The following is a 20,673-nucleotide window of genomic DNA, read 5'->3' as shown; positions in this document are numbered from 1 at the left end:
TATATATATATATATATATCTGCAACAGCATGACCAATATGATTCTACAACATGTACACTCAGAAAAATGAGAAATTATATCCCATCTATGTATGATATATCAAAGTGCATAAATCCATCCTACTATCATGTATAACTAATTAAAGCAAATTTAAAATAATAATAATAAGAAAAAGAAATTAGAAGTGGGTATCTGCCAAGGAGAAAGAGCTAACTAGAGGAGCCACACAAAGGAGGTGCCAAAAGTGAATCAACCGAGGGCAGAGAATGATGAACACTCAGAAAATCTGTGTAGCAGGATAGAGGGCAACGGAGATGGAATAAGAAGATATTGGAAGTTTTAGAAAATAAGAACAAATAAAGATTTTTGTTGAAATTTTTGTTGATATAACTACTTCACAACTCTTTCCACAGAATTTAATAGCCCTGTGATCTTTGGAATCAAGGAATTAGAATTTTCTTCTTTAACTTTTTAATCAACATTTAAAACATACAAATAATTGCATTTATATATAAATATATGATAAACACTGCTAAAGTAAATGTCCCTGTAAACATCCAGTGACCATCAGATTAGAAAAAGAGATTTTTCAGCACCCGGACACTCTGTCTCACCTTTGATCCTTAGCCATTCTTTTCTGCTATGCTTGTTTTATAATAATAATTTACTTCATTTTTTCAAAGTTTTGCCACTGCTTTGAGTTTCTCCTCAACAATGCAGTTAATTTCACTTATTTTTAGCATGGTATAAATGGATGCATTTATAATGTCAACATTATATTGTTAAGATTCATCTATGCCATTGCATATAGTGGTAATTTTTTTTCATTTTCATCACTGTGTACAATGTATTGCTACATATACCATAATTTTCTCAATCAATGTACCTTTGATGCTTGAGTTCTAGTTCCTTTTCTACTTTGCATCCTCTTTTAACAAGCAAAGACTTTCAAAATTTGTAAGATATTATTCCTAATAGCACTTCATGTTTTTGCTTAACAAAAATACAGAGTGTAAAACATTAAAAAACAAACATTTCTGTTTAGAGCAAAAATTCTATGAACTGGAATTAAAATCCATAGGAACACTCAGAAAGAGTCTCTCCTCATTATAAGACACAGCAAAAGTGTTCTTTATACACATTGGTTTATATTAGATTTAAATGGTAAAGTGCAGAAACATTATGAAAATGTAATAGAGGATTCAGCTATTAGTGAGTGAGGCAAGTATAATAGATGATATAGTTTAGTACAGGTTCTTTAGATTGTAGGGGTGTAGGTCACTAGCACTATCATGCAAAAATAGAATTTAATAGCCAAGAGTATAATAAGAACATGCTACACAATTACATTATGAATAACTACAGACAAATAACTAATTTAACCTTGTTATATGGAAACCAGAATAGAGAAATAAGGACAATGTTTTACTCTCTGTCTCTTGGAGACTATAGCAGTTTTTCTCATTTTTTCCTCTTTCTACATTTCCCTGTAAATCTGTTCCTTTCTTTTCTTTCATGACTGCCCCTTCAAACTCATCTTGCAAATGATTGAGTCAGAAACATTATATCATATGACCATGATACTCACCTACACCATCTGGAAGAGATTGTATGTCTCCTCATATAGGATAATGAAAAACCTCTTCTTATACATCATCCTTGAGGATTCTTATTTGCAGGAAATAACAATCTAATAAAACAAATTGGGCAGATTACACTTCACTGAATGATATTAAGCTGTTCTGAAATTATCATTGCTAAAGTATCAATCTTTGTTATTACATAACTAGAAACATAACCTCCTGAGGAAATACATTTCTGCACAACTGCCCTGCTTTTGTTCAGTTCCTCTGACAACAGGGAGGATATGCTATAAATTTTATTGGCTCGATAAGGGGAAACTGAATTTCTTTATCATTCATACCTTCCTAAAAGATCCAGTCTTTTTTTTTTTTTGTAGCTGTTTCCCTATATCATACACAGCTCCATGAGTGTATCTGTGGAAAAATCTAGAGCATGTGTTGAATTATAGCTGCAAAGGAGTCTGAGAAACACACACACACACATACACACACACAGAGAGCGATTATTTATAGGGCTAGATTATACACTCTGGAAACTTGGTTAAATAGTCCTTATAAGAGTGTTCTACAGCTGAGTTGTATCTTCATGTCTCATGATAGAGAAGGAAATTGTAAACCTCAAGGATAGCAGCCAGCAAGGTAAAGGTAACTGAGGGAGTAAGAAAAAACTGGAACCCACAAATGGGCTGGAACTCATGTTAGTTCTTGCTGCTTCTGCTTTCATCATGAGTTAAATGGGATGGTTTTATCATGGACTTAAACACACACCTGGCCCAGAAGTTGGAGAAGCTGAAAGAAGACCCAGAGCAAGGTGGATCAGTTGCAGATCAAGTCACTGCCTCAGTTCCAATGTGGTGAACAATGTGTATGAGCTACAAAATGGCCTGAGCTCCACGCCAACCCTCCACAATCTCATGATTCCTCTAATAGACCATGATAATCCAAACCACATAGGAAGAAAATTCTAGGAATGTAATCAAGTCAAGTTGACATGCATAATGCCAACATACAGGGTAAACCATAAGAAGTCTCATATATTATTATGAGGATGTGGGTTATAACTAAACTTGGCTAAATAGAAAATTTTCAGCACTAATACTCAATAAAATAATAGTTAAAATGTCAGCCAGGTTTTCACTCATTATCCTATACTACTCTATAAAAATTGATATCTCGATCCTGCTAGAAATGGTGTGCTATGGTTTGCATTTCTCCTACAGTTCCATGTGTTGGAGGCTAGCTTCCCAGAGGGCACTATTAGAAGATGGTAGAACCTTAAAGAGGTAGAGACTGTTGGGAAATCTTTAGCTAATTGACAGTGTGCCCTTGAAGGAGATAGTTGTACCAGGACTCCTTCTTTTTCCTCTCTTTTGCTTCTTGGCTATGAGGTGAGTGAGTAGTTTTGTTGCACTCATGATCTTGCCATGACATGCTACCTCAACTAAAGCAAATGGGGCTATTCATTCATTGACTGAAACCTCTAAAACTGTGAGTTAAGAGAAACCTTTTCTCTTTATAAATTTATTATTTCAAGTACTTGTTATAGGGATGAAAACCTGACTAACACATGGCCTAATCAAATCCATGCAACTTACCCTATTTTTTATGACCTGTCTCAATACTCACATTTTCTGTTATTATTTTGAATTGACTTAAGGAATGTAATATATTTCTATTTAATGATATTTCCTCTTCTTCTTTCTACTTCTCCTAACTCACCTCCTCCAGACCACAACTTTTACCATTTATAGATGATTTATATGTACTTAATAGACTACTCTTTAAGAACTATTTCCTATCTTATTATATTGGGTGCCTCTCATGTTAAACGTTCACGTTCTACAAGTATGTTAGAATTATTTAACTTCTTAAGGTGTTTTCTAATCCCCGAATTAATTTCATCTTTAGTACCAATATTATATAACTTCCTTTTGAAAAATAAAAGCCATTTTATGATACTCACTTTTGTTTTCTTGACTCTATCTTTGATTTCAGGGGCAGAAACAGAAAGCATATTTACTACCAGAATATAAAGCTACTGTATATATGTTAGCTTTTAAATTAATACCTGTTACCTCTTCACATGCAATAGTCTGTGGCACCACAGTGAATTAACTATATTTCTTCATTTGCATCTTACTGCTATGTTTTTCTTACAAAATATCTTGATTGTTTAGTATCTATAGGACACATAGAGACAGCACTCAATCTGCCACTTATCAGCTCAATGTCCATATTAATCTTTTGGAGACATGATTTTGTAGTTTCTGAGATAAGAATAATAATGTTTGCCTTTCAGATTTGTTGGTTAATTAGAGACTACATGTGTAAAATACCTAGGCATTCAAAATGTTGATTGTTGGATCATATTATTATAATGTAGACAAATTAATATATTATTAGATTGTAATGGATACTAACACACAATATAGTGTCCTCATATAATTAGAATGATTTATGATTTTTTATGACTGTGCAAAATAAGATATATTTTAAGGGGTCCAATATTACATTTAAAAAGTATCCCTGACATAAAAATTTTCTCTTGCTTTCTCACCACTGGGGCACTGGGGCACATGTTCTGAGAGCTACAGAGTCATTTATTTTATGTAACTCTAAAATGAACCTGACATGTGTTCATGCATTGCTTAGGGAAGGAAGCACATTATGTCTATCTGAATACTCACACTGACTAGTTTATTAGAATTCCAACAGAAAATACCACATAATCATAGAACTGATAGTTAACATTTATCACTTGTTAAAAGTAGAAATTATCATTAAGGCATCCTTATAAGCATAGATTTTAAGTATTTACTTACTTAGTTCTAGGAAGTAAGGCACTCAACCTAATGAGCCCTTCCTATTTTCTGCATAGTTCTAATGATTAGAAACATATTTCTTACATTGACCAGAAATCCAACAAAATTGCCATCCATTAGTCTTAGTTCTGCTCATTTCATCAACGGAAAACAGTCTTACATCTCCCTGTGTATTGCAGATATTAAACTATTTCTGAGCCTGAACATCAAATTTAAAATTTTCAGTGGGCACTGCATTTTGCTCTAATCTATTTACCAACTACTTCTGTGTACACCACAGAGAAGCTATGTCACCTGGCAAGTAGTTTCTTGCCTCTGTGTCTGCATTTACTTCTTCCAAGGAAAACTGGAAAGTATTTAAAATCTGTATTGTATCAACTCTACCTGAAACAATGACATCATTCTATTTATTGAATAGTGCTGAGAGCCATAGCCCAGTCAGAATGACACATGGCATTTTTGCCAGAATGGAGTGGTTGAGAGGTGACACCAGCAAGCCATTGAGATGATAAGGGTTATGTTAAGCTGTGTATATTAGACCCCTGCTGTCCACCTCGGCCTTCTACTTTGGAGTTCTCCCAGGGATTCTCAGAGAGTTCCCATTGTTTGGGGAAGTGCCAATGGCAGGATTTTCCAGTTAGTGGTTCCTGGAGGAGCCACGTGGCATTCAGGGAAGTTCCCGGGAGTGTGTTTGGAGTATGCTGGTGGGGTTCAGAAATAAAGTTTGTTTCTGCTTCAGTGGCTCATGATTTGTGCCCAGCCAGACTGCGGCAGAATAGTTCTAAAATGACATCATTTCTCCCTTGGTTAAAAAAAAAAAATCCTTTTTTTTTTCTAATTAATGGACCAATTTTCATGTTCTGAAGCATTTAAAATGCTCTAAACTGAAAATCTAAGTTCAATTAATTTGTATTAAGAACACTCTGGAAGAATGAGGTAATTCAGGTATATCTGAGTAGGGATGGTTGAAAAAAGTTTGGAGCAAAATGTTCTGTCTGAAGAGAACAGTTTCATGAGCCATGCTATGAAAAATAACTCAAAGGCAGCCTGGGAACATTTGCCACATCTGGGAAACAGCAAAGGGAGAAATGTGCATTAGATGGTTTGGGGAGGTAGAAAAACTCTATACTTAGTAATTTATTATTTAGCATCTAATGATCCTAGATCATTTCAAAATAAGTGGTTTGATATTTATCATGTATAGTATATAACCCACCCAATACATTCCATTTAATTTTTCCCTTTATTTCTAAATATGTGGCATTTGCCATTTTAGAAATGTTTTGCAAGATTCAGGGACACTTAAGAATTTTGATGAAGTTCATCAGATAAGAACACTAAAGACAGGCCTTTGTAGCAAAATCGATTTATTTTGCTATTAATAAATTTGTTTTACTATCAATAGAGCACACCCTATTAGATATCATGGGCTTCACATCTTGTTAGAAGGCAGATATTTTTAAAAGATGTGGGCTTACATTGAATAAAGGATATTTCTAGGAAAGCAAGGATTCAGACAGCATTGGGTATCAGATGAGAGGAGATATATATATATCTATCTATCTATCTATCTATATATATATATATATATATATATTTGATATGAAAGTAGCAAAAAAGATGTAGAGTTGTGTCCTAGGTTGGTCCCATTGCCCAATATTTTAGCTTTTGATAGGAATATCCTAGTATAATTACAGACAGGGCTGAGAAGCTGATTCAATGTGCTATATTCTTGGAACTAAGTATGTAATTTATCTGAAAAGGCCTTATCTGAAGCTGCATCTAGGTGAGAGACCAAGACAGCTTCTTTGTGTCACAGTGACAAGAAAGCCATATTTCCCTGTCTCTGAAATGATTGCAAAGTTTCAGAGGCCCCAGATTTTAGAAAATGAAGAGCTTTAGCACCTTGTCCTTGATGTTGATAAACAAGTCGTCATGCTGTTTTGAGGATTTACAATTCTGTTCTGAACAAAGTAAAAATACTGCAATTTTCCTCTTTGTACAATTGTTACACATTTGGAAATAATACATGAGTAATTATTCTTATGTGATTTTACTTAGTATAAACAAAATACAACTGTAAAAGGAAAGTGAAAAAATAAGTACTAAATACTAAATTTTCATTTTTTGAAGACTGTTTGAACAACCTTCAGGAGATAGGTTGCTTTGAAAGATTGTGTAGTATTTTGCTTAACTGATTAATGACTTTTAAAATTTTAGCTTCAGGGACTTTTGAAGATTAATTTAAAATATAATACTGCTATTGATTAAAATAATAATTGCCCTGTTATTTAAGGGTTGTCTTTCTCCTTCAAATGAACTTGTACTATTTCTGATAAAAAAAAATGCCAGATCATTAATGTACAAAGTAGTTAGGAAGAAATGTAAGTTAATTGTATTAAAATGTATCATTTTAGCATCATTAATCTTTACTTTTCAAGGAAAAGGCAATAACTGATAAGTGAAATTGTTATAGCCCATGAAAAGTTTAAGAATACTAGGTGTGGCAGTATAGTGGATCTTTTCTACTACACTTCCATGCAAACATTAATAATATTTTGGATAAATGCAATGTCAGCTCTACAGACTTTAAATAAGAGCAGTTACTTTTGTTTAATGAGGTGATGTAACCTGTTAATATTTCAGGTCACTACCTTGAGAGCTTTCAGTACTTAAGCAATTTAGATTCACAGAAAATGAGCAGAGGGAGAACAAATAGATCAATACATGATTGCTGAAGCAATGACAAATCTGTAGCATTTCACTTTTCAACATAAAGGATCTTGAAAAAAAAAAGACAAAATGTTATGCAAAAAAATAGGAAGCCACTCTTTGCCAAGCATTGAAGTTATTCTTGTGATATAACATGAGACAAAATATGAAGTAAAATTGGCTTGTTATAAAAGACCACTTAACTTTAATGAGATACACATAGGAAATGTGTTTTAAAGCAATATGTTATATATTGGAATTTAGGAAAAGGCAGACATATCTTGTGGGTGTGCAATGAGGTATAGTTATGGAGACCTTGCTCTAAGGTGATTTCATCAATAAGGCAATGAACTAGCAAGCACCTGGAAGCTAATGATACTATGATGCCTCAGTAACTTTCAAATCCCATTACCTAAGGACAAAAAAAAAAAAGGATGATAAATACTTCATTTAAAAATGCAATTATGAAATAAACTTATATGAAAATACCACAGCTCTAGATATGACAATATTTATGAATTTGTGTCTTGGGTTATACTACCTTCATCTATGATGTCAAAAAAAGGTAATAAATATGAACTAATTTGATAATTAAAAACCATCCCTATGCAAAGCAGATGATATTATTTAATAAAATAATATTGTACATGACAGAGTTCCAATGAAATCAGAAAGCTTCAATGTGAATTACTACAATGTAATTCAATGGCTGAGGGAAGCCACCTGCATACAGGTAGCACGTATGGATCCTTGGTCTGGCATCAGCCTGGATTACTGGTTTAAGTCTTTCCAATTCTGGACATAAGCTTCAGCAACTTTACCAGGCAAAGAGAATGGTTCTATAGTTCCAACTGAGCCTATGTTAGTAATAAAGTGATGGGTTTTATACAATAATCTACTCAAAAATAAGAGGAGGAAAGAAAGACTGTAGGGTCCCATCAAAATTACAATAATCCTTACTTAATGGAAATTTTGATAAGTTCAATAACTCTGAGATGTTAAATGTATTGCTCAAAATGAGAGAGTTTTCTGCCTTGGGTCACTGTCCATTTTTCCTCTATTCCATCTCTTCTAAGGTACAATGTTGGAAAGTGAACCTTGAGGCACTGGCTTATGTAATTTATCAGATGTATACCCTGTTGATGTGTCCATTGCCTCCAACCCAGGTATAGCAAAGTTATCTCTGAACTAATTTTGATCACTAATTTTGTGGATAGAATGTCTCTGAGAAGCATCTACCTCCTTTTCTACTTTTCACACAATACCTGCTAATATTTTTATGTTTTCCTTTTGAGATGTATTTCCTAGTTTGTAAGTTTGCTTCAATTGGCCTCATCCTAGCATTGTTAGTATTCACTCTTTCTTTGTCCATCAGGCATTAATTTCTGGAGAAATCAATATGTTTTGAACCAAAACAGCACTCCAGAGATTTTAAAAAAAAATGCTATTTGAGATTACATCTTCAAAAACTAATGCAAAATGACTAAAACTATCTGTATCTATGCATATTATCTGACATTTAACACTTCTAAGTTTGCGTAAAGATCATTTGATATCTATATTCAGGCTCAGTTCTAGCTTCAGTTGCCATGATCAATTTTGATCTGAATCAATAAGAATTTGAATTTAAATAGTCTCAGTTCTACAGTTTGGGTCACATGGCATCAAAACCATACCTGAGGCCAGTTGGACACTAGGACTGTGCTCCTGATTCTGCTAACTGCCCTTAAGCATTAAGTATGTTTCTTTCTTCTTGATGCAAAATGATTTCTGAAACTGTTTCTTTGTTCTTTTTTTATTTCTTTTTATTCTTTTTTTTTTTATTTCTCTTTACCATGTCAGTACAGACATTTGTGTCTAAATTGGAGTTAGGAGTGGGCTCATTCAAATTCTGTTCCTTGAGAACAGATTCAATCAACAGCCCCAGAACCAGGATTAAGAATTTCCACCTCAAGGCAGAATTTATATAAGAAACAGGTTTGATATGCCAAAAATGGTTAAGTTCTGTAGATAAAACTTTAACAAAGAAAATATGACTGTACCATTATTTACCTTAAAGACTATGTGAGCTGAAATCCAGTTATGTGAAATTAGGTTATAGATGCTAAAATAAGAAGAAGAAGAAGAAGAAAAAAAAACTATTCCATATTATTACACAATGTGTGAGTTTCTTCCATACCAAGCAGTTCTCCAGTTCTCCAAATACTTCCTGAATGTCCTACAGTTCAATACAATTCTTAACTCTATTTTCCTGGAGTTATTGTCAGATCCGTAAGTTAAGATTTCAGTCCCCCAAGATTGTCCCACTTCATACACCAAACACAAAACATTTTACTTTCATTTACTAGTTTAGTAAAACGAATACAACTCAGCAACAATCAAGGGAGGAAATGTGAGGGGGGGGGGTTAGGAAGCGGGGTTGAGGAAGGCTTGGTGCTTCTACTCCCTGTACACCATCCCAGCACTGCTCTCACTAAGCCAGGAGTTCTCTAAATCCCGGAATTTAAGGTTTCTATGAAAGTTCCATTACATAGACATGACTGATTCAATAATGAACCATTGATCTCAATCTCTAACCACTCCCTTTTCCCTAGGAGCCCTGAGGTAAGACTGACTGTTTCAATTTTCTGATTCTATGCTTGGCTAGTGTTTTCATCAACTTTTCTACTACTGTGACTGAAAACCTGACAAAAGCAATTTTAGAGAAGGAAAAGTTTATTTAGGGGCTCATGGTTTCAGAGGTCTCTGTCCATAGATAGCTGGCTCCAGTCCTTGGGGCTCAAAGTGAGGCTGAGCAACATGGCAGAAGAGTGTGTTGGAGGGATATGGCTCACATGATGATCAGAAAACAGAGAAAGATTACACTTCCCAGATACAAAATATGTACCCCCAAAGGCATGCCCCCAGGAATTCACCTCCTCTAGCTACATTCTACCTGCCTTCAGTTACCCCTCAATTAATTCCATTAGGAAATTAATTCACTGATTGGGTGAAGGCTTTCATAACTCAATCATTTCTCTTCTAAACCTTTTTGCGTTGTCTCACACATGAGCTTTTGGGGGACACCTCACTCCCAAACCATAACGAATAATACCCATCTCCTCCTTATCATAATTTCAGGTATGGTTGAAATAACAAAAGATTATCCTCTTACCTCTATCACTTAGAAAATTCCAAGGGCTTTAATAACTCTGTGCCAGGAAGTACAGAACAAAAATTACACACATTTCATATTAGATCACAGTATCATAGATGCTACTTGAGAGAATAATGGGATAATAGGAGACCAAGCTGACCATTTTCCTCCCTGGGGAAATTAATGCAGTTTTTCTCAAGATTCTCAGTAGTGTGCAGTTTGCCAACTAAATATCATAGTGGAATGTATTCACTCATCCATTCATTCACAATTCATGTAATATTTCAATGAGTATTTGATAGCCCCTGTGTCAGATGCTGGGAATGGTGTTGGAAAAAAAAAAAAACTCAATGGGGTCCCTCCCCATAGGTAACTACAATGTGATATAACTTACATGAAGAAAAAGCATAAATTAGTATGTGGAAGTTTGATAAAATAATTATTTGTTCTTATTTTGACCGTTTGTCTGCAGGTTGCATCTTATTCAATAAAATGATTTTTTTTGGGGGGGGATAAATTTGAGACAGCCCCAGCCCCTCTTCAATCTTTTTACTTGAAGATTCTATCCATTAAAAATCACAGGTTTTGGAGACTGAGTTGTGGCTCAGCAGTAGAGCGCTCACCTAGCATGCGCGAGGTATTAGCTTGGATCCTCAGCACCTTCTCTATTCATTCTCTTCTCATACCACATATCAACTTATTTTTACTAACAATGTCTGGGAATAGAGTTTCAGCAATCTTTAAAGAGATAAAACTATGTTAGAGGAATGTTTTAGGAAACTTGAATATGACAATCAATAATGGGAAAAATGGGCTCGTCTATAGTTCAGTTGGTAGAATGCTTGCCTCGTATACACAAGGCCATGGGTTCAATCTCCCCCCCACACACATACACACAAAAGGGAAAAAATGTATTTATGATATACATGCACACATGTAAATATATATAATTATATATATGGTATATGTATACATGTATAAAAATACATACATTTTCAAATGCTTTTCTCAAATTCCTTTTAAAAACTTTAGATTTATAAGCTCTGTTGAACAAAATGTGTCAGAAAATCCTATTCAGTGGAAATATGCTCTCAGCAATCCATTATTGCCCAAATGCTACAGTAGTGATAATAACTGGTCACTTTATTTGTGGCAAGAATTTGAAAAATGTATTAAATCAATTTTGTGTATTGCTGTACCACTTTAGGAGCTTTGCATGTTCAAAAGAATGTAGAAATGGAAGCAGTATTTGCCAGTCTATTCCACCCTGTTAGTAGAGATAACTAATGGTTCCCTTGGCTTTACATTTCTACTTACTGAGTATAGTAGCACTCCCCGCCCCCAGCACATTTCCCAGTCTTTGTGGACCTAGAATGGGGTGTACAAACTAGGATTTTTTTTTCTTTCCCAGTGAAAATATGTGCAGAATTGATACATGTCACTTCAAGGGTAGGTTTTTAAAGAGCTGATGTTCATTGTCAACACTCTCCCTTTTAACAGCTGGGAGTAAACTAGATGTGGCTCTGGATAGAAGACACCAGTACCTGATCACCAAGTGTGAGGGAGGGATTTGCAAACAAGAAGCATTTCTTTGAATTTAACATAAGCAAGGAATACTTTGTTTTACTTGAGATATTAGATTTTATAGGTACATTGACTTGGTGTACTAGAACATACTCTTGATACACAGTGTGATCACAAATTAGGAGGCATTAAAATGCAGTTTTCATTCTTACTCAAGCAAACCAAATGTCAAATCTGAAACCAAATTTCTTGATGTGAGAAAATAATTTCCTCACAACAGTAGTTTCTTGAGCTAATTAGAGACAGAGACACAATTGACATCAAGATCTTTTGAAGAAGGGTGTCTGAACTCTTGTAGATGTTCTTCCAAAACTGTGTTTCATTGTCAAGCATAATTGGACAACATGGTATAACTTATCCAATATCTAGAGTTACAATGTGCATGGTCACATAAAAGATTTTCAAAGTCCTGAAAACAAACTGCTTAGTGTTTCTTCATCTCCTGTTTTTCAAATTGACTTGGCAAAGCCACTGTTCCCCTTGTAATACCTATTAATATCCCACTGGAATGAGTAGTGAGGAACATATTGGAAGTGATGGTTGAGGTTAGCTTCACATGAGCCCACCAAGCAAACTAATTAGCAAATGTTATTGGCTGTTGCTTTTGTGGTTATAGGTAGGAGAAAAGATTTTGGTCACACATGTGAGAGGCCAGGGGTTGAATCCTGATTATATCATTATATCTGTACAAATGGGAGCAGTTTATTCTGCCCTAAATATCCTGTGTGCAAAGTGTTTGTATGAAACTTAAATTAGTTGGCACAAATGCAATTCTTTATGTGTAGAAAACAAAATAAGAAGTAAATATAGCTAGTAATATTTATTTTCCTGTTTAAAGAGTCTAAAGTTACACAGAAGGAATGGAGACTCCCATGGATCAAAATCAAGCAAACACAAAAATAAAACGGAAAAGAATCACCAATTCAGGGAGAAATGAGACACAGTGAATGGATATGCTTCTTTCCTATGTAAAAATAGGAGATGCTTTGCTGAAGGAGAAAGATGCAAAGGAAATACAAAGCAAACTGATAAAATCCTCTAACACTACTTACCTATTTTAGAAAATTTTATTATTGCTGTGCATCTATAACACATAATTGTAGGACAATTATAAAGGCATTTATGCTATTTATTTTCTTCTTTTTTTCCCACGTCTTTGTCCTTAAACTAATGTTAAAAGATCTTAGAAGTCATCAAGAATATTCAATTTCTTGGGGAATTGGGTGGAAAGGAAGTGGCAAGAGAGGAGAAGCTGTGAGAATTTGTGAAATTTCTCAGAGGAATGAGTTATGATGAAAAAAATGGGAGGTGGTAGCCACAGAAAGCCTGTAGCTTAATTAAGTCTCACAGGAGAAACTAAGGTTGAATTTTAAGTGAGAAGAAAAATGAACACGGAATGATTTAGGGCAATGTGCATCAACAGGGACCCTCCCCTTGTTTCTCCTCTCTGCCTTCAATAGTGCTTCTTAAATCCCAAACACTGTCTTCTGTTTTGTCATTTTCATATTTTTCTTAAGTTTCAGAAAGATTAAGAAGATTAAGAAATGGAACTTTTGATAACAGAAGCTCACTTTGGAGAGATGAGATCATTTGTTCTGGGAAATTAGTGATCAGGGATACAAAGCAGCAAAACAGCAAAAGTCCAGCAGATAATTTCAGTGAAACTTTAATCCATGTTCCCAGCACAGGCAAAGCCTGTGTGCAGAGCAACAGATGGGAAGCTCGAGCCTTCCTTTCTAAGCAAGAAGTTTCAGACAGTACAATGCACATGGAGAATTTGAGAGCTCAGAATTTTAACAGGCACCGCTTTCTTTCTTAACAGGCTGCTGGGAACATGGCCACAGGTTAGGGACAGTGTATGAAAGACAAAGAACAAATGTGTCAACATGGATCAATCATCCACCAAACCCTCTTGAACCAAGCTATTAAACTCATGCCAGGCAGGGGCAGGAGAAGGACTCTGTGATAACTGTGGACACACAGCCAGGTCAACATTGTGCATTTTATTTTGTGAATGATGACAAGACACGTTAATAGAAAATGCATTTTACCATGCAACATTTCACATTTTGAGATTCTTTAAATTTTTTTGAGCATTGTTTTCTCAGGCTGAGCTAGAGTTTATCTTCCTAATTATTTTGTCCATGTACATAGTTTTGGGCATCATGTATACCATGATAACATTGACTTTGTACCCAGAACATTATTTTTGAATTCCTAAATAAATTATTTAGCTACCCTTCAATGTACAAAATAGAGCTTTTGATTTCCAACCATAGTCTATTTAGTTTGCAAATCAGTAAGTTAGGGATTGCCCCTGGCATCTCCCTGTCACTTATTCCCCATAGAATGCCCACCATTGATTCTTCCCACATACCACTCATCTTTAAAACATTAATTTCACAATTATATTAAATGTAAAGTTTTATCAAGCTTATTTAACCATCTTCTCTTTTAAGCCTTTAAATTGTTTCTGTTTTCCTTATTATATGTGATGTATATAATGGTACATATGTCCAATAACATTAAATAATACAGTGTATAAATGTTTTCATAATTTCTCTACTGATACATTGAAGCCTTCTCGAACCCATGTCACATCCATAAAATTGGTCTTTATTATAGAAAAATATGATTATGCTAAATATATTCATTGCTTTTGAAATTAATAGTGTCAAATTTTCTCATCTATGCAATTATAAATGTTTTCATTAAGAACCCCCAAAACATTGATAAAAAAAATATTTGACCTTCCAGAACTACTTACACCATTTCACATTTTCCTTGGGAATAACAGTAAGTATTTCTTTTGGTAACCACAGGCAAGTTTTGTTAAAATGATTCCTTAAAATTGAAAATGATATTAAGAATGCATGATATAGATATAGAAATAATTATCATCTTAACTATTATTGAGTATTGATTATGGCTAGGAATCATGCCAGTTGCTTTGCAAATTTTCCGTCTCCATTATTCAATGAATTGGTATTATGACTAATGTCATGTATCAGAGAGAAAAAAACAAGTCTCATACATACCCAGTTTTATATAATATTTACCCCAGGCTGGTACTGACAAAGAGAAAACACTTCTCGTATTAGGTTATACTGCTATCACTTATAATTTTAAAATATCACTTCAAGCACTTAGAATACTAGATACAGCTAAAGTCACCACCTCCTGGAAGCAGGGCAACCATGTTAGAGTTATAGACAATGAAAAATTTTTCATCTTTATTACCCATATGCACATCTGAATCTGTGTGTTCCTATTGATAGATCTCAAAGGATTGCTACTATGAAATAATAATAATAGAATGGCAAATAACTTTTACTAATGGGAAATAATGCAGAATTACAACTCCTGTGTATCTGTTTTCTTACATACAACAAGGTAATTAATGTAGCAGAAATTATAGCTCTGTGAGGATTTTGTCTCAAGATTTTAGATCAGGATTTTGGTATAAAATTAGATACCTTCAAAGCTAATATTCAAATTTTCATGTTCAAAACTTATTTTCCCAATCATCTGAACAGTACCCTACTTGTGGCCCAGTTACTCTCTTTTAGCTGTTCCTAAATAAAACTGTAATAGCTGTTCGATAGATAATATGAGAGCAATGCAAATATATGACCATACTTCCTCATGCTAGCAGGGTCTATGTAGACAATTAAAATACTATGCTATACAATTGGCAGTATTTTTGCAGATAAAATAAATAGGTACCCTTTTGTCCTTTGAATTATGTGTTGGCATGTTATTATAAAACTGACAATGAGGGCTAGGGATGTGGCTCAAGTGGTTGCGCGCTCGCCTGGCATGCTTGCGGCCCGGGTTCGATCCTCAGCACCACATACAAAACAAAGATGTTGTGTCTGCCAATAACTAAAAAATAAATATTAAAATTCTCTCTCTCCCTCTCCCTCTCCCTCTCTCTTAAAAAAAAAACAAAAAACTGACAATGACATTATTAGGTCACCATCTCTAAGGATGTGGGAGGAAAATCCAGTCCTATGTTGTGTGAGCTATTTGTGGGATTTCTACCCGATGGCAATGAAGAAGAAGTTCCCTTAAATAATATAGTTAGTTATTTTCTGCTTTAAATACTAATTCTAAAGTAGGTAATTGTCAGAAAGTAGAAACACATTATCCAGCACATGGAATAAGGAATTTTCAAATCTAAAATCGTAAATCAAGAAACTAAAGACATTTTTAGAATTCAATCATTTAATTCATACCTCAATTTGACATATCAGTTTATTTTATCACTTAATTATTTTGTATTTTCATTATATAAGACAATATATATTATGCATGCAAAACAATTATACTGTAACATATTTGGATTGCATAAACTTCACCAAATTTTAAACAAATTTAATATGCTAAACATCATAATACCTGCTTTATGTGTTGCACATTAGACTTTTTAAAAGTATTTGATTTTGATGAAATTAATCTACCATCAAAAAGTCAAGATCAATATTTCATTAATTTTCTACATGTCAGCCAAATTCTTTTACTTTCTAGTTTCCAAGAAAAAATCAAAACAGTTTCAATTTTTTTTCTTTTTTCTTTTTTTAATCTTTAACTGGTTCACAACAATGGATTGCCTTCTGGTAGATATTTTGCATGAATATAAGGAAAAAATATCCTCAGTACTGATTGGAAACCAAGTCAATATAATGATAATTGGAATGACAAGTTCAAAAGAAACATGTTATTCATTATAAAGAGAGATGATTGCTTTTTTTGAGGTCATGTAATTTTAGAGAGATGGAGACAAAACTTTCATTTCATCTTTCAATTAAGCAATTGAACCATTAGATTTTTTTTTTCCTTTTCACAGACAGAATAACAAAATATGATGAAGACTAGTATTTTCTGTAGCTATTGTAAAAATTCATAGAAAAAAGTTTTTCCTGAATAACAAAGATAATTGAATCATCTTACATTTTAAATAATGGTAAATGAAATTTGGTAAGAGAAACTTGATAAGAGATACTTTTTCTTTTAAGAAGCAGAAACAGATTTTATGAGAATAGGAATTATCTCTGTTTATTGTTATGTCTACAACATTAAATGTAATGTCTGCCATGTAGTACTCTCTTAATAATTTTTTTTTGTAATAGCATAAGATAGACCCCAAGATCAATGGCCTAAATAATTTTTTCTTGGGACTAACTAGTCTTAATACATATAAAATCTTTTCTTATGAAAAAGTAACAGTTGCTGATAGTGCCTAATTCAAGATTCTGCTTATAATGCAGTTAACTGCATTATGTTCTCCCAAATTTTATGTCCCCACAAATCCTCAGAATGTGACTTTATTTGGAAATAGGGTATGTTGGAGGTATAACTAGGTTAAGAATTTTGAGATGACATCATCTTGGATTCAGGGTCCATCCTAAATTGTGGTACATAAATTCAGTAACTGGATGGGAAGACACACAGAGAAGCATAAGAGAAGACAGGCAGAGATCCTAGTTCTCTCACAAACCAGGGACACCAGGAGCTGTTATAAGCTGGCAGACACAAGCTGTTATAAGCTGGTGCTATGTCCCCTCATAGCACCACAGGCAGCTGACAGTACTGACACCTTGAGTTTGCACCTCCAAAGTTGTGAGGAAAAGTGATAATAACCATATCAATGAGACATACCATAGTCAGCTCAACTGTCTAGGTTGTTCCAATCACCTATGAAAGCAAAATGAAAGAGAAAGTAAAAGATATGGAGGCAGACCTTAATGGACCAGCAATGCTTTACTAATCATCGGAGAGGCACATTTTCAAGAGACACTATGCCAACTGGTTACAATAGGGGTCTGAGTTTTATAGGGTTCAGTGAGACTGAATTATAGCAGAATGAGTTGGTTGGGCCATCAGAGGAACAGTTGTAGATATGGGAAATTGTGAAAGTTTAGAGCCCATCTTGCTGGGAAATGGTGAAAGTCCAGATCCCATTGTTTCCCTTCTCTCCCTGGGATCCACTGTCCTCCTTCTCACCCTGGAGGTTGTTTTTTTTCCATATCTTTCAACCTACACTAGAGGTCTACCAAGAAAAGGGAATAGAGAAATAGGTAATTACTATTTATCTCAGTACCTGCTGATCTAAGGAAGATGTTAGCTTTCAACAACAACAAATTTGAGATAAGCAAAAAGAAGAAGAACAACAACATCAACACACTAAGGAGACTAAGCAATTATCAGCATGATCTCAGATATGACCCAGGAACTGGAATTATTCGACATAAAATATAAAATAGCTATTATTACGATATTAAACGTTTTAGTGTAAAGGGCAGGTAATATGCAGAGATAATTACAACAGAGTGAAGGAAATTGTAAGAAAGAACAGAATAGGAAATATTAGAAATGGAAAGCATCATAACAAAACTGAAGAATCTCTTCAATAGGCTTAGCAGTAGACTTGGATATCCAAGCACGGACCATAGGAAACAATATAATAAAATTGGATTCACAAAAATGTGAGTTTTAAAAACATGCTGCTGGGGGCTGGGGATGTGGCTCAAGCGGTAGCGCGCTCGCCTGGCATGCGTGCGGCCCGGGTTCGATCCTCAGCACCACATACAAACAAAGATGTTGTGTCCGCCGAAAACTAAAAAATAAATATTAAAAAAATTAAAAAAAATAAATAAAAACATGCTGCTAAGAGAATTAGAAGAAAAATCACAGTCTGGGAAAAAATATTTACATTAACTGTAAACTTATTATTAAGTTATTATTAAGACATTATTATCCCAGGAGAGTTCACAGGACCTGTTATCTACATATTTAAATACAGACTAGCAAACATCCAGTAGGGGATAGTCATCTCAACACATATTGAAGAACATTTTGTATGATATCTTCATGCTTCTAGATGCTGTATGAAATGCACATTCCCAAGTCCATTTCCATATACACCATAGTAGATTGAATCTCAATTGAAAGAATCTTTCTGGTTTTAAATGAAGGTATGTTGTTGGGGAATAAAGGGATATGACCTTCTGATCTATTTCAAGGAATCTTTAAAAATTGCTTAAAATAATTTAATAACAAATTCAGTGACACAAATGATACAATAATTGGAATAAAAAATAATTGGAATAAAAAAATCATAGTGGTCTTAAAATTGTTCACTTGTTAACAAAAGAACTATAGACCCTGAGTAAATAATATTACTAATTGCCTAAGGACATAATCACTTCACTGTGATAGAATTGTGTGAAAAGAACTCAGATGAAACTATCTATTCCCTTTGAGATCATGTAAATTAAAACACATTTTATTTCATTTGATAATGGCTAATTTTAGTAATTAACAAATCTTACTCTTGGGAGTGTTTCCCTTCTATCTAACTTAAATAGAGTGAGCTAATGACAAATTAGCTCCTCTAAGTGCCTTGTAAGGTGTAATCCCTGAATTCCATCTAGAGTCTGTTTGTTCTACTTGCATCACTAATTGCTTTATTTTAAGCTATTTTTAATTTTGTGAAACATTTCCCAATTAAAGATAGATAAGTAAATGAGTAAATACTTTATTTAATGTTAGTCCTATTGTCAATAGAAGAGTGAACTTTTACCTCTGCAGAAGATATTATTTCATCTCTTCGTTTTTTGATTAATGAATTGTACAATTCTCATTTTATTTACTAATTTCTAATTGGCTACATAATGTGCAGGTTGGAGGTGCAAATGAACATTTGAGTTCTTTGTTCAAAAGTGGGGGTGGGGTGAGTAGTACTGAGACTGGGGACAAAAACACAGTCAGTGTAGGCAATAATCAGTCTGATGGGGAGATGGGGGCTGATTCAAGAGGGAAGGAAATACAATGCTGGTATCTCCAAAGCCCTTCTCCCTCCTACTTCAACCTGTTGCCAAAGTGACCTACATCCAGGGAATTGTTTCTCCCTAGTAGAGGGTTGTAGGAGTTGTTAATTAATGCCTCCAGGACTGCTTCCTTTCTGCCTTAATCACTCCACCTTTTGGCCCTATTTATGGTTACTACCCAAGATGCAAGAGGAGAGAATTAGGATGGGTAGAAGAGAGGCCATGAGAACAACAACAACAAAAAAAAATCTATAAAGTATAAAAGGGGCAGGTCACTCCCCCACCACCACACTTCTTTGGATACCAACTGTGGATCCCCTTCTCTGCAGAGAAGTGTATCCCTGTTCTATCTTTTAAATAAAACTTGCTTTTTACACTTGCCTTGGTGTTTCTTGGGTGTAAATCTTTACTTATGGGCAGATGGAAATCAGTCCTGATTCTCATCACCAGTATCAGTACTAAGACATAAATATTTTTCTTTCCTCTGAAGACTTTTATCTTGACTTTCTGTGACCTTAGCTATTTTAACAATATTTTGAGCAAATATAAATAAATTACTAGCATGAAGTTTTCCATTTCATTTATTTTTTTGATGCAATGCAAGTTTAAAATGCAAATAGAACATTTAAATCATGTAAAAAGTCATCCTAATTAAACAAATTTTGTATCTGTTCATTTATCTTCAAGCAAGCTCCTTGTGCTTCAGCAGATGAGAATTAACAAGCACAAGCCAAACTCAGGAGGTTGAAAGGAGAAAGAGAGGAACCTGAGACAGAGATCTGTCCAAAAGGGATCCTTTAACACAGTGATACTCAGTAGGCAAGTGAGACTCAGTGTTATCTGAGTGTTCTGCCCAGGACTCAGGACTCATGTTTAAGTTCTGACTACTGCCGGGTTCACCTAGTAACAGCCTCTGAACAGTTCCCCCACACATAGCCCACAGTATAAGCCATGGAAGCAAGACTCTGACTCCCCAGAGGCCTTTCAGTTTCCATTACTGGCT

The sequence above is a fragment of the Marmota marmota genome, unplaced genomic scaffold (genome assembly GCF_001458135.2).
Source record: "Marmota marmota marmota unplaced genomic scaffold, marMar, whole genome shotgun sequence".
In the NCBI taxonomy this organism is placed as follows: domain Eukaryota; kingdom Metazoa; phylum Chordata; class Mammalia; order Rodentia; family Sciuridae; genus Marmota; species Marmota marmota.
The sequence above is the reverse complement of the archived record's forward strand: the minus strand, read 5'-3'. Positions refer to the sequence as shown.